At 44.5% G+C, this 15,279-nt stretch overlaps 2 non-coding genes across 2 annotated transcripts; one reads left to right on the top strand and one right to left on the bottom strand.

Annotated features, from left to right (window-relative positions):
* Nucleotides 1-801: 801 nt before the first annotated feature.
* Nucleotides 802-874, top strand: TRNAM-CAU. Its single transcript has one exon. It is a non-coding gene; the product is annotated as a tRNA-Met (tRNA).
* Nucleotides 875-5,204: 4,330 nt separating this feature from the next.
* On the bottom strand, nt 5,205-5,277 carry TRNAF-GAA. Its single transcript has one exon. It is a non-coding gene; the product is annotated as a tRNA-Phe (tRNA).
* Between the last annotated feature and the right edge of the window lie 10,002 nt (nt 5,278-15,279).

Below are 15,279 nucleotides of genomic sequence, written 5' to 3'. Positions count from 1 at the left end.
GCTCAAAGACTCAATGATAGGAAGAATCGTTGGAAGTATGGGCAACATATAACTGGATCTGTATAGAACAAATAGCCAGATAGAAATGGGAATATCTAGGTCAGAAACACTAGACTTTAGAGTGCAAGAAAAGGAAGTCCTGAGGGTAAAGGTGGGAAAGGTAGATGGGAGCTAGATCATGGAGCGGATCCTTTTTATTATTTTAACTTTATTTTTTTAATTAAGAATTTATTTTAGGGGCAGCTAGGTGGCGCAGTGAGTAGAGCACCGGCCCTGGAGTCAGGAGGACCTGAGTTCAAATCCGGCCTCAGACACTTGACACATGTACTAGCTGTGTGACCTTGGGCAAGTCACTTAACCCCAATTGCCCTGCCAAAAAAAAAAAGAATTTATTTTCTTTCTCTTTTCCTTCTTCCCTCCTTCCTTCCTCACCAAGTAAAAGTAAAACAATACCCTCCTAACAAACATGAAGAACCAAGGGAAAACAAATTGTCCAATTGGTCTGGTATCTATCTTCACTCTGTTCCCGGAAAGATGAGGCCCAGATTTCTGGTGAGTAGATAAACTGAAGAAGTCAGTTTTTTCAGCCATGCTAAACCTGATTGTTTCTCGAAATTTCATCTCAAAGCACAAGTCATAGAATGTGGTAGATAATCCAAAGATCTCTGAGAAGAAAGAAAAAAGCTACATTTAATGCAAAGTAAAGTCCATTACAAAATACAGCACAATCTAGAAGTTCTTTGGCAGTTGACCAAAGAAGTTTGTCACTCACCATTTTAGCATGTCAGATTCACCACGTAAGCCTTCTTAGCGCAGTAGGCAGCGCGTCAGTCTCATAATCTGAAGGTCCTGAGTTTGAGCCTCAGAGAGGGCAAGTTGTTTTTGTTCTGAGCATTTCCCCTGTAAAACCTGCTCCATTTTCTTTCAGATATCTGGCAACATGAGGAGACACAGACTCTTGTGTCCTCTGGAGTGAAATGCTCTCAAAGATGAAAAAAGAATCTTCAGCGTTGTTAAGATCTTAGATTCTCAAACCCAAAGGGAAGACTGGGAAATTACAGAGAGTAAGCAGGACCCTAAAGAAGAGGGGTAAGACATCCCCACCTCTCAGGAGAGAGTCGGTCCATGAGTGTAGATTATTACATATATCATCGAACTTTTCCTCTTTATTGATCGGTTTTTGATGATTGTTCATGCTTACTCTTTGTCCTTTCAAAACAATTATTATAAGAGGGAGAGGGGCAATAGGAGACATACTGACAGCAAACACAAAATATATCAATAAAATGAAAATCTAGAAGGATATATATTTTTAATATTGAAAAAGTTAACAAAGAATGAGCTTGTCCCCAAAGAAGAGACGGATGCCTACCCAATTCCTTTGCAGAGGATTGCGGAGGCGTGTGTAGCTAGGAAGGTGGAACAGTCCATAGATGTGGAATACTGCACATAATGTTAGATTTTCTTTTATGTACTGAATGGTTTTTAATCTTTCTCTTCCTTTATTTTTTTTCCTTTTAAAAATTTTCTGTTATTAAGGATGGCTCTCTGGGAGGAGAGAAGGCCAGGAATACAGAGGGAAATCTAGGGGATATGAAAATAAAATATAACAATAAAAAATTTTTTTAAAGCTGCCTTTGTTCTTTTTTCCCCCTAAACCAGCATACTTTCTTTTGTCATAACTGTGGAATCTTCTAAATTATGCCTTTATCATTTTTATGAGCCAACTGGTTCCCTTATTTAGTTGTACATCACAGATTGGTGTTTCAAATTCAGAGGCAATTTTTTTTCCTGAGAAAATTTGAGATATTACTCTTTGACACGCAGATACTTGCTTTCTTTGATCCATCAAGCCAACTTCTAATCCATAGTAGTCAGTCAGTCAATAAGTGCCTACTGCATGCTAGGCACTTAGTGCTAAGTGCTAGGGATATAAAAAGAGGTAAAAGACAATTCCTGCCCTCAAGGAGTTCACAATTTAATGGAGTCACTGCCATTAATTTTTCTTATGATTAATTTTTCTGAGTACCAAATTTTGATTTGTTGGAGAAAATAAATGTTGAAAGATTTGAGAAGACATAGACCACTGATGCTGACTTTAATTCCTGGCAAAATTCTAGTGCTTGTTTGTGAATACTTAAAAAGGGAAGGAGCTTATGTCTATGAGTCAGAATGAAATCATTAGGAACAGGAGAAGGAAGCCTAACTTTATTATCTTTTAAAAAATGATCTTATATAATTTATTTTATTCATTTAACATTAATCTGAGGACTCTTGCATCAATTTAAGGAGAGAATCAACATCTAGTGTGGGATAATATGAGGCAAAATTAATTTGCCTCATTCAATATGTGCTATGTGGCTTCACTAGTACTGTCTTCCCAGTTTACCAATGTGGACTGTGGGCATGCAAACATCCTGGACATCTGTGAGCAATGTCAACCCACTACTATTAACAGGTATTGTGATCTAATTCTTGAAATTCTTGCTCCAAGAGTGCTGCTTTAAATGATCTCCTTCATAACAAAGAAGGCCATATAGTCTGAGATATGTTAGACAATCAAATCCCTGACCCTCTGTGACCATGAGAACTTAATATTGTCTTAAGGTTGGGCTCTCCAATTCAAATACAGTTAACCTCAAACCTATTTTTCTCCACAAGTTGAAACAAACCTGACCTATGCAAAATGAGGTTCAAAAAAGGTCTAAATAATAATTTTAAAAATCTTTTCATTGTTAGATGATATTCTTTCTGCACATCCCAACAATTTTGTTCAATACTGGAGGCTGAGCTGTGATATAACATAATTTTTGTAGCATTTATGGTACTGAAGGGGAAAGAAAGCAGAAGTAATATGAGAAAAGAACCTAATCTGGTGGCATTCCAGTCCAGGTCTCCAGAGGGCCAAAACTTTCAGGTGCTTATCTGAACTGTATTCAACATGCAAATATTTTGGTTCAGTTAATAGTTCTAAAGAACAAAAGCTGAGTCCTTCCTCCATTCATTTGTTTGTCCTACCTCAAATCTCAAAATCAATGTTTGTTTTTAGTTTTGAAATTAAATGCAATTGTCTCTGTGTAGTTCAAAAATCCTTAAGACTTATCTAGAATGTTAATATACACGATGAACTTTTGTACCTAAGTCCTTTTTTAAGTGAAAATGTTTATATGTTTTTCGATTTACATGTAATAATGATTTTTAACATTTTCTTAAAATTGAGTTCCAAATTCTCTCCCTTCTCCCCTCCGTAAGAAGGCAAACAATTTGATATAGATTATACATGTGCAGTCATGCAAAAACATTTTCCATATTAATCATACTGTGAAAGAAAGCACAGAATCCTCCCTTTCCCCACAAAACCAGAAATAACCAAGTTAAAAAAAAAGCATGCCTCAATCTTCGTTCAGACTCAGTCAGTGCCTTCTCTAGAGATGGATTTTTCATCAAAAGTCCTTCAGAATTGTCTTGAAACATTGTATTGCTGAGAATAGCTAAGTCATTCAGGTGATTATCACACAATACAGCTTTTACTGTATACAGTGTCCTCCTGGTTCTGCTCATTTTACTTTGCATCAGTTCATGTAATTCTTTCCAGGTTTTTCTAAAAGCATCATGCTCATCATTTCTTATAGCACAATAGTATTCTATCACAATCATATACCACAACTTGTTCAGTCATTCCCCAATCGATGGGAATTCCCTCAATTTCTAACTCTTTGCCCCCACAGAGTTGCTATAAATATTTTTAAACATATGGGTCCTTTTCCTTTAAAAAAATTTCTTTGCGATATAGACCTAGTAGTGATATTGCTGAGTCAAAGGGTATGCACAGTTTTATAGCTCTTTGGGCATAGTTCAGAATTACTATCCAGAATGGTTGAATCAGTTCACAACTCTACCAACAATGCATTAGTGTCCCAATTTCTCCACACCCCTCCAATATTTGTCATTTTCCTTTTCTGTTGCATTAGCTAATCTGACGGGTGTGGGATGATTCCTCAGAGTTGTTTTGATTCCTTGTTATCTTTTTTGACAGAATCATTGGACTGGCAGAACAAGCAAATCAACTAGGTGACAGTGGATAGAAGCCTATTTCTCTTGAGGGCACCATCAGCCTTCCAAATATTGTGGCTCCAGCTCTCACTGATTTTGGCCTATACTACTGTAATGATCCCTTAGTTGGGTCTCTGCTCTTCAATGCAACCTTCATGCAGCTGCCAAAATTATCTTCCTAGTACATGTCTGATCAGGCCACTCTCTTACTCAAGAAATTTCAGTCTCCCTATAGCTCCCAAGATGAAAATACAAACTGGTATTTAGAGCGCTTCACAATCCATCACTAGTCTAACTTTCCAGATGTATTGTCCATTATTTCTCTATCGACACTTCCTGGGTCAGCCAAACTAGCTTCCTTGCTGTTCTGGGTTCTTGGCCCTCCATTTCCTTTCTCTATGACTTTGCACAGGTTGGATTGCATGCCTTTGGACAGATTCTACCCCATATGTTGAAAGTACTATCTTCTCACCTATTACATATCCTAGCTTCCTTTATAAAGGTTCAGATCATCTTCCAACTCCTGAGGGAAGCCTTCCATGATACCCTTAGTTGATACTTCTCAATCCTCTTCCTCAAATTTTCACTTATAAAGTTAACTGTTTACATGCTGTCTTCCCCTCAGTAGAGGTCAAGGACTATTTTGTCATTATATCCCTGGAGCCCAGAGCAGTTGGCATTTGGTATGTCCTTGTTGGGTTGGATTGGAAGGGGTGCCTCAAATTGGGCCAGAGAGTAAGAGCCTTCCCACTCAGAGCAGGGATGAACTGATGATACCAGAATGGGGGAGGAGGGGGAGGAAGTGGACCGGGTGGTATCCTTCTCGCACCTATGAATTGCCTGGAGAAAATTCATGTTTTCCCTCTACACCAGGGATTGGGACCCTTCTGGGATTGTAAAAGCAGTTTCCTAAGGAAGGTGGTCATCTTTTGAAGACCTCTCCAACATTAAAAAAACAAACCAAAAAACTGCCCCTTGGCTTTGACAGATAAAAGCCCAGGAATTAAGATTTCCCACTTGCACAGATAAGAAGGATGATGTTGGTACGTTCCTTTCACCTCTGACTTTTGGTTTATAAACCCACCGTACAAACTTCATTACCAGGGCCTGCAGTACACCCGACATGAGAACTTTTTAAAAACCTACACCTTTGCCGAAACCCGGGATCGAACCAGGGACCTTTAGATCTTCAGTCTAACGCTCTCCCAACTGAGCTATTTCGGCTCCTCTCTTCAGGACCTTAATTCCATTTCTCCCTGTAAGCATAGTTGTCATAGTCTGACAATTCCATTTTTCACATATAATTTCAGGTAGGAGGAAGCTTGGGGTGGAGCAGTCAAGTCCTAAATACCAATTCACATTCATGTGAAAGAAAGAAGGAAAAATACTTCATTCTTGTGGGGGTGGGGGGCTTGGGTGGGAGGGTGTGGGCGGTGGGTGGAGGGCGAACATGTATTTTTGTAAGGGGGCGAGTTACAGCCGACCCCGCCCTTGTTGGACCACTGCCCCCAGGGTCTGCCCAGGTAAACTCAGGGCTCTGAGGCAAGGGTGGAGCAAGATGGGGGCAGGAGGAAGGGTCTCCCTCTTGTTGACCATGTGGCAATTGCAGGTCTTTGTCTGGACTGGCCTGATTGCCCAGGAATCATGGGGAAAACACGGGGAAGAAAGGGGAGGAGAGTGGGAGGAATCAGGGTGGCCCTAGCGCCTACGTAACTAAGGCTATAAAGGTTTGCTGCTAGCCATCTTGCCTCCCGCCTCATTCATTACTCGTGAGACCAAGCCTTTGCTGGACAAAGGCCTTGGGTCAGGAGGTCTTAGGGACCCCAACAAGTGGCACCCAAACGTGGGGCCCCGCGGAGCCACACGCGCCCCCACGGTTCCCCAGGGAGCCTCCTTCCTGTGAGAGGACGGAGAAGACGGGCACAACCCTGGGAAGAAGTTGCAGCCTGGGGGGAGCAGTTGGAGTCTCCGTGGGTAACTGGGCTTCTAGGCTGGTGAGGTAAGCAATCTTCCTTATCATGGGGCAGGCAGAATCCTTAGGAGCTGCCGGGGATCAGTCCGCATTTGTAAAAATCATATATAAGACGGCCAAGGATCAGGGGTGTACAATCACTCCCCAGATTATCAGGGGTTTTCTTAAAGTTGTAGAAAAAATATCCCCTTGGACCATACAGCGACCCCCCATTACTGTGGGTTCTTGGAGAGTTGTGGGAGAGCAGCTAGCAAGCTATGGGTTAGAAAACCCCGAGGACTTGGAACCCAGCACATTTTTTCTATATAACATTATAAAAGCGGCTCTTGAAGCTGCAGAAGGCTGCTGTGAAAAACAGCCCAGGCAGATTACAGCCTCCAATCAGACCACCCCCTCCATGTCGCCGGATTCCTCTCCTTGGCGACCCCCTTCCCCGGATCCCGGCGCTCCGCCTTACTCGCCCTGGCTATGCCCATTTAATTTAGATCAGTTTCAGGAACAAGTGCGAGAGAAGGAGGAGAGACAGAGGCTGCAACAAGAAACAGAGGAGCTGAGGAGAAAATTAGAAAAATTGTCAGCTCAGTCAGCCCCACAGAAAGTCGTCTGCTCCAAAGACGAAGTTAGCCAAAAGCAACAGGGGAATAAGACAAAAGCAGAAGGTCCGGTGAGAAAAGAGGAAATTAGAGAGCAGGCACCCATAAGTGGAATTCGGGTGCCTCCTGGTGGAGGAAAGGAATCATCACACCGGAATGGGCTGACCCCTGGTGGTGACATGTCCCCATTACAACAAATGATAAAAAAGATGAGAGAACAAGGGGAAGAGGAACTGCGGGACCTCCTAGGAGTAGGGGCTTCCCCAGTTTTAGAGGAACCCAGCCGGGAGGTGGAGGAGGATGATCCTGACAATCCAGGGCAGAGGAGAGTACCACAAATCCCCCCAGTGAGAAGACACACGTCCATGTCCCCTTCCCTGATAAAAGAGCTGAAGAGAGCAATCACAGATTATGGTCTAAAATCCCATTATGTCAAGACTAGACTGAAAGACTTGGCTTCCTATGTACTCACTCCTAACGACTGGAAGCTAGTTATGAGAACCATTCTCTCCCCAGGTGAGATGGTAGTCTGGACCTCCCTGTTCTCAGAGGAGTGCCGGGATATGGCTATTTGGTATAATCCAGGCAACCCTCAAGGGGCTCAGAGCTATTTTCAAATGCTGTTAGGAACAGGGGACTTCCTTACGGATGCTCAACAGATTCATCACCCCATAGAGCTATATGAGAGACTTGCTACCTGCGTGGAGAAAGCCTATGATAAGATACCTGTGAAAGGTGAAAGGACCATGCACTTGTCTGCCCTGAAACAAAAACCCAATGAATATTTCCCTGATTTCTGTGCCCGGGTCCAGGATGCGGTAACTAAAATAATGGGGGAAGTAGAAGGCACCGTTATAGTCATCAGACATATTTTGAGGAATAATTGCAATGCAGATTGTAAAATAGCCATGACTGGACTTAGAAAAGATGCAGGGATAGAGGAGATGCTTCAAAGATGTGAGATGGTAGGTACAGAGGTTTTCACTGCACAAGTGCGGGCAGCGGCTTATAGGTTCAAGCCGCAAGGGCCCCGAAGCCAGCAGGGTGCTAATCAGGATAAAAGGTGTTTTCAATGTGGAAAACAGGGGCACTTTAAGAAGGAGTGTAGAGCCACCCCACGAGCCAGAGGAGGAGCTCGCCCAAAGACACCTTGTCCCAAATGTAAGAAACCAGGGCATTGGGCCTCTGAATGCCGCCAGGGAACACGACCCCCTCAACAGTATTTAAACACCCTGGCAGGCCACCCACCAGCCCAGGAGCAATGGTGGGATCAGCCGAACGCCAATACCACGGCGCTTCGCCAAAAGTACCAGCAGTTCGCGTCCATGCGGCCCCCTACCAGACTATAGACCTCCATTGTAGAGGGTATTACAGTATCAACCCCCTCACCACTGTCATGGCACCTATGCAAGAGACTATTACTATGAAAGCGGGAGAGCTTGGCCTTTTGGTAGCTCCCCTGGTACATGAATACACAGACTTAGTCCCTATAATTCACCTTTTTCCCAGCAACCTTCCTATCACCAAAATACCTTTAATGAACACCACTAACACAGAAAGTACCCTGGATGATGGACAAAAGATGGCGGTGTTAATATTTACTGTGGAAGGTCCTGCCACATTTTTCTCACAGGCATTGACCACCCAGTGCCCGCAACTCACCATCATGGTGGGTGGGCACCTTTTCACTGGCCTAATGGACACCGGGGCCAATCGCACCATTTTTCCCCTTGAATGGTGGGTCCATACTTGGCCCTTAGGTCCCACACAAGACCTCTATGGAATAGGGGGCATACAACTGGCTGCGATGGCTGCCCAACCTCTCACATGGGAATTTGAAGGAAAACGAGGTCAGATCAGCCCTTATGTAGTCTCTGGCCTCCCAGTAATTCTGTGGGGGCGAGACCTCTTGGCCCAATTGGGTATTACCATCACCACCCAGAGCTTTTCACAGGGCCCCCTGGCAAGGCTACACCACCCATTCAGGTCCCGGCCCTCACTTGGATGAGTGACGAACTGGTATGGGTGGAGCAGTGGGCCCTGTCTAGAGAAAAGATAGCAGCCCTCAAGGTGATAGTTCAGGAACAATTGGAGGCTGGTCACATAGAACCTTCCACCAGCCCATGGAATTCGCCTGTGTTTTGCATCAAGAAAAAATCAGGTAAATGGAGGATGCTTACTGACCTTCATCAGGTCAATGCCTCTATGGAAACAATGGGAGCCCTTCAACCAGGGCTCCCTTCAACAAACATGGTCCCAAGAGGATCTAAAATTTGGGTTATTGATATAAAAGATTGCTTTTATAGCATTCCACTGCATCCTAATGATACCTGGCGATTCGCCTTTTCCATTCCTTCAGTGAATTTACAAGAGCCTTATGTCAGATATCAATGGAAAGTGCTCCCTCGAGGCATGAAAAATAGTCCCACCTTGTGCCAATGGTATGTTCAACAAGTTCTCCACCCTGTCTGCGAACGCTACCCGACTGTTCTCTTGATACATTATATGGATGACCTCTTGGCAGCTCATCCCAATTGCGACCTCCTAGAAGAGGTCCTGCAGGCCATTGTCACACAGTTAGAAGTTTATGGGCTTACTGTAGCTCCAGAAAAGATCCAGAAGGCATTGCCCATAGATTGTTTGGGAGTAAAGTTACATGAACAAGAGGTGCAGATGAGACAACCCCGTTTAGAGCCTTGTAAGGTCCGTACCTTGAATGATTTTCAAAAGCTTATTGGAGATATTCAGTGGCTCCACCCCCAGTTGGGGCTAACCACTCAACAGCTTGCCCCTTTATATGAAATGCTCTGGGGACCCTCTGACCTTAACTCCCCCCGGCATTGGACCCCTGAGGCCCTTCAGTGCCTTCAGGAATTACAAGCTGCCATCCATGCCAGATCCACTGTGAGATTCCTTGCAACTGAACCCTTAGAGCTTACTGTCCTTCACACTCCATCACTCCCCACAGGGGTTCTTCATCAGGCAGCTGGGATTATTGAATGGGTACACTTAGCTCAGGTCAAGAATAGGAAGTGCTCTCGCTATACCAATCTTGTTGCCCAAGTTGCCTGGAAGGGCATAATTAGAGCAGGAGCACTCAGTGGCAGAGACCCTCAGGTCATCTACACCATGTATACTAACCAACAGTTACAAAAATGTTTCCAAGAGGACCCTGATTGGCAGCTTATAATTGGGCACACCTTTCACCATGGTACACCTCTTCCTCTGGCCCACCAATTCACCAGTTGGCCTTGGGCATGGGGGAACAAATTTTCTTCTACACCTGTTAATGGGATCAATGTGTTTACTGATGCCACGAAACTGCATCAGGCCTCCATATATATACCTTCTAGGAACAGTATTCAAGTCTTTACGACTCCATTCACTTCGACTCAACAAAATGAATTGTTTGCAGTCCTCCAGGCCATTCTCTTAGACATTCCCATTGACATCATTATTGATAGTCATTATGTTGCAGGACTTATACTGCATTTGGAAACAGCCTATGTCCCTACCTGTGATGATTCTATTACCCAGCTCATGCTGGAGATGCAGCGTGTGGCGCGTGAGCGCTCTTCTCCCTTTCATATCCTACATATCTGTTCCCATTCTGGATTGCCTGGTCCCCTCATGCGCGACAATGCTACACCTGATGCTGTGCTCCAAAGAGTGGCCCTGACATCACCTGCCCAATTGGCTCATTCCAAATTTCACCTTTCTGCGCGCTCTCTCCGACACCTGTACGGTCTTAGCAAAACTGAGGCACGGAGAATTGTAAAATCTTGCACCAGCTGCGCTCCTTTTCTTCCTCCTCCTGCTTTCACTGTCCAGAACCCTGTAGGAGATGGGCCCAATCACATTTGGCAGATGGGCGTCACCCATTATTCCCCATTTGGATGCTCTCGATATGTTCATGTCTGTGTGGACACATTTTCCAGCTTCACCATGGCTACTGCCAGAACAGGCGAGGCAGTGAAGGATGTGACTGCACATCTCCTTTCTTGCTTTGCCAATCATGGCATCGCAAAAATCCTCAAAACTGATAATGGTCCCGCTTATACTGCACAAGCCTTTCGGGTCTTTTGCGTGGAATGGTCTATTACTCACATCACCAGGATCCCTCACAATCCCACTGGACAGGCTATTGTGGAACGGGCTAACCGCTCCCTGAAAACCTTCCTACAAAAACAAAAAGGGGAGCTAGACCTGGTCCACAGACTAGTTTGAATCTGGCCCTATACACATTGAATTACTTAAAATTCGATGATCATAACATATCCCCAGCAATGAAATACGTCCTTGGCCCACTACAGAAGTCACGGTCTATGCTGCAGCCTGGGGCCCAACGTGCACTTGGAGGTATTGGAGCATCTGCTATGTGGAAGGGCGCAGATGGACAGTGGGTGGGGCCGGGAACCATAACTGTCTGGGGTCGAGGCTATGTTTGTGTTTCCACAGGTAAAGGTGACGAGATGTGGGTTCCTGTCTGCAGGATCCGTGTGCTTGAGACAACAGGAGGCCACGATGGGGCAAAAGTCACAGGGACGGCGGCAAAGACAAGCACGGAAGCAGCAGAGGTTACTTCAGGAGCTGATTAGTCTTCACCTGTGGCATCATGGTCCTGCACCTGCTCCTTCTGGTTTCCCTGATGGGTCTCAGCAAGGGGACCCAGTCACCAGCCCATCGACCTTCATCAACAACCCCCCTTGGTTGAGGGTGATGAGTTGGGGTGAACCCATCCCACACCCCGTACTACAAGGGAACCTTTCCCACATGCTTGGACAACCCTTTACATATGAGGAAAATCAGACAAAGGAACCGCCTCAGATAAACTTCACAGGCTTGATTGCCGGTTTCCCCTTATGCCTACAAAAAGCCATAAATGGGAACTGGAATGGTTCCACATGAAACCTTAGAGAGGTCCCCAACATGGTGCATCTCATGCGTTGTGCTTGGTATCACCTTGCTGGTGGAGCTCATCATTGGTGCCACGGCCCTAGCAATGGCAGTATCAAACACACAGAATGAGGTTTGGGAAGCCACCGAGCTACGTGACCTCATACGTAATGTTTCCCTTGGGTTCAAGCATCAAGCTCAGATAGATCAGGAATTTTACCAAGCTATTAGAACTTTACAAAATGCAGTGCGGGTATTAGGCATAGAGGTGGAGTATTTGGAATTACAGGCCAAACTACAACGTGACTATCGTTTTAACACTTTCTGCCTCACCTTGAAACAATATAACGCCACCGAACATAACTGGGACACAATCTGCGCACAGTTGCAGGGTGCTGTTTTGGACAACGTCACACTTGAACTCCAGCAACTAATAGGCTTGGTAGAGGACATTAACATTGCATCACATGATGATTTGCTCCTTGATAAGACTGCGCAGCACATTCTGGACTTTTTTCAACAAGCTGACCCACGGCATTGGCTGAAGCAATGGCTCATCCCGCTTGGCATAGGGCTTCTGTTCCTGGTTCTGGGTCTTTGTCTCCTTCCCTATCTCCTTCGTTGCCTCCTCTCCCTTATGCACCGCTCCCTGCTTGGTGTGAAGCATAACATTATGGTCCTCTGTGACCCGTCCGCTTCATGGCAAAACAAAAAGGGGGAGTTGTAACGGGGCGAGTTACAGCCGACCCCTGCCCTCATTGGACCACCGCACCCAGGGTCTGCTGAGGTAAACTCAGGGCTCTGAGGCAAGGGTGGAACAAGATGGCGACAGGAGGAAGGGTCTCGCTCTTGTTGACAACGTGGCAATTCCGGGTCTTTGTCTGGACCTGCCTGATTGCGAGGGAATCATGGGGAGAACACAGGGAGGAAAGGGGAGGAGAGAAGGAGGAATCAAGGCGGCCCTAGCGCCTACGTAACAAAGGCTATAAAGGCTTTGCTGCTAGCTTGAATAAACGGAGTTGCTCACCATCTTGCCTCCCGCCTCATTCATTATTCGCAAGACCAAGGCTTTGCTGGACAAAGGCCTTGGGTCCGGGGTCTTAGGGACCCCAACATATTTTCATCAATAAAGTGTTTAATTCTGATCTGGAAGAATGTAGGATCTGGGATCTGGTAGCTGTATCCTGTCCTAGCTTTAGTTACACTTATATGCCTCAAGAGCTCTTGAATACCCCAGGGCACTCACTGATCCATCCTAGAAAGAAAGCAAAACTAATCCTGAGACAACTTGGCCAGAATCCAACATTCCATTTAATACCCTCCAGACAAATTTCATATTCCATCTGCAGCTGTGCTTGGTTTCCACTCCAGGGAACATCATGCCCCCCTGCTGGGTACCCCCTGTCCCTAGCTTTTTAGCTTTCTTTTTTTTTTATGTCATTTCTCCTCATTAGATTGAGGGCAGGGACTGACTTTCTTATTTGTATTCCCAATGCCTAGCACAGTACCCAGCACATAGTATTGAATTGCATTAAATTCGTGACAACTCCTCTAAGTTTCCATTTGTGTGTAAAGTAGACCCCATATATAGAGGGTAAGTGGCATTGCATTAATATACTCATCTTCCCACAGCTCCTCCAACACTGACCATTTCCATTGTTTTTCACCTGTGCCAACTATCCCGATATGAAGTAAAACCTCAATTAAAAAAAAGCCCATACTTTTCCATTACCGACTTAGAGCATGTTTTCAGATAGATAGATAGATAGATAGATAGGTAGACAGACAGATGATAGGTATGTAGGTGTCATGCCTTTTTTGAGTTGTTCTTACGTTGACACTAATAGATTGGTTTTAGAGGGTTTGACTGGGTTCAAGGTACTCTATTCACACTCCTAGAACTCTAACTCAGGAGCCCTCACTGATGAGTTTGATAGCTATAGTTTCCTCAAAACAAAGGCATTTTGAAATAGCATAGCATGAATATTAGTTATAAAACATCTCCATAAGAATGGGGCACACTTTCCCACCAATCAGCCCAGCCTCAGTGGCAGAGTGGACATTAAGAGAGAGATGCCTAAAGAACACAGGAGGTCGATTCAAGTCACAGCTTTAAGGGACTTCCATGCCCTTTCTCCTGTCCTGATGCCCTCTTGCTGCTCCCTCTCAGTACAACATTCTGCTGAGCAGAAAGCTGCTTTGGGCTACCAGGGCCTGTTGTGGTGTGAAAAGGTTTGTCACCTTCACATGACTGACTTTTTCTAATTAGGCCACTATTTTGTGATAAAGTGTTTTGATGCTTCCTTTTTAGAGCATTTCCCAATATTAAGATAAACACATATGTGGTATAGGTTGGTAAACAGTCTCTGTGTGTTCACAAATGACTGATAAACAGACAAGACATCCACAATGAAAGCATTTGGTAAAACAACCTTGTGTCATTCATTTATATCATGAAGCATGCTTAGTTGGAAAACACATTAAATCAGTCACCACCAATCAGAATATAAGTATAATTAGTTAATACCCATGGCTAGAACTTTAAGAAATCTATCAGTGCACCCCAGCCTCCAGCTTGACCGTGGGTCAAGGTCAACTGAACCAACCCCTGTGTTCTCCATCAGCTGACTTCCATTGACTACTGTGCTGATTGACTAAGATTTGCTAACTTAACAGGCAACCACCTCAGAGGGAAACACATGGTCTTTGTGCAAAGAAGGGTCACTGCAAATTGGTATAAAACTTGTTTTCTGTGAAGTCCTAGGAAATCAGGTTAGTAGTTTATTCCTAGTGGGATTAAAGTTTGTATTGCTCAATAGAAAACATGAACTTTTTGCATACATTTGATTAATAACACTTGATTGCTAGCATTGAAAAGTGTTTGGTGCATGCACCCTTTGTTAAACCTGCTCAAAAGCTCAATTCTATGGGCCACTTGGTTACAAGCAAGAAAATGTTTCCATGGAAAGGGAAGAGAAATTTTGTGATCCTCCTCTTTCATTTCTCCTCCTCCCCATTTCCCACCTTCAGAAGAGGCTCTTAGGGAACAGTCAACGAAAAATTCTCCACAGCTTCCTTCTTTTTCTATAGCTTGCCCTTTTCTGGATTGCCAAGGATGATTCCCTGGCCTAGACAGAAAGACCTTTCCCTGTCTTAACTGACTGGGGAGCTACCAAACTTGCTTTTTTAAGGACACCATCCAACGACTGTCTGTCCTATAATTATATCACATTTGATGGAGGAATTGCTTCACAATTCCTAACAGTAAAGAAATGCACTTCTCTTACACATATATGACAATTTCCTGTATATATTGGGTGTTAAAGCATGTAATTGAATCACCTGACTCCCACCACAGGCACAGGCCTTTTCCTTCCCACCACCTCTCATCCACTCTTTCTTTCTGTCTTTTTTTGGGGGGGTGGGGAGGGGGGATTAAGTGACTTGCCCAGGGTCACCAAGTAAGTGTGTGAGGATGGATTTGAACTCCGGACCCTAGGGCCAGTGCTCTATTCACACGCTTTCTGATGGTGTGCTCACATTTCTGCTGATCTTAAAAAATTTTGCAAAGCATGTCCTTCACAACACTCAGCCACTAGATATGGAGTGTAGGTATGGATTATGGCCATTATATATACCTTATGGCGTAGATTTCTAGGTAGAAAGGACCTTAGAGTCCATCTAATTAAATTCCTTCATTTTACAGATAAGGAAAGTGATTTGTCAGCGGTGGTCCTCCAAGTACGTGTATGAAATGAGGTTTGA

This window comes from Trichosurus vulpecula, chromosome 1, assembly GCF_011100635.1.
Source record: "Trichosurus vulpecula isolate mTriVul1 chromosome 1, mTriVul1.pri, whole genome shotgun sequence".
In the NCBI taxonomy this organism is placed as follows: Eukaryota; Metazoa; Chordata; class Mammalia; order Diprotodontia; family Phalangeridae; genus Trichosurus; species Trichosurus vulpecula.
Note: the sequence above shows the minus strand (reverse complement) of the source record. Positions and strands in the feature narration are given on the sequence as shown.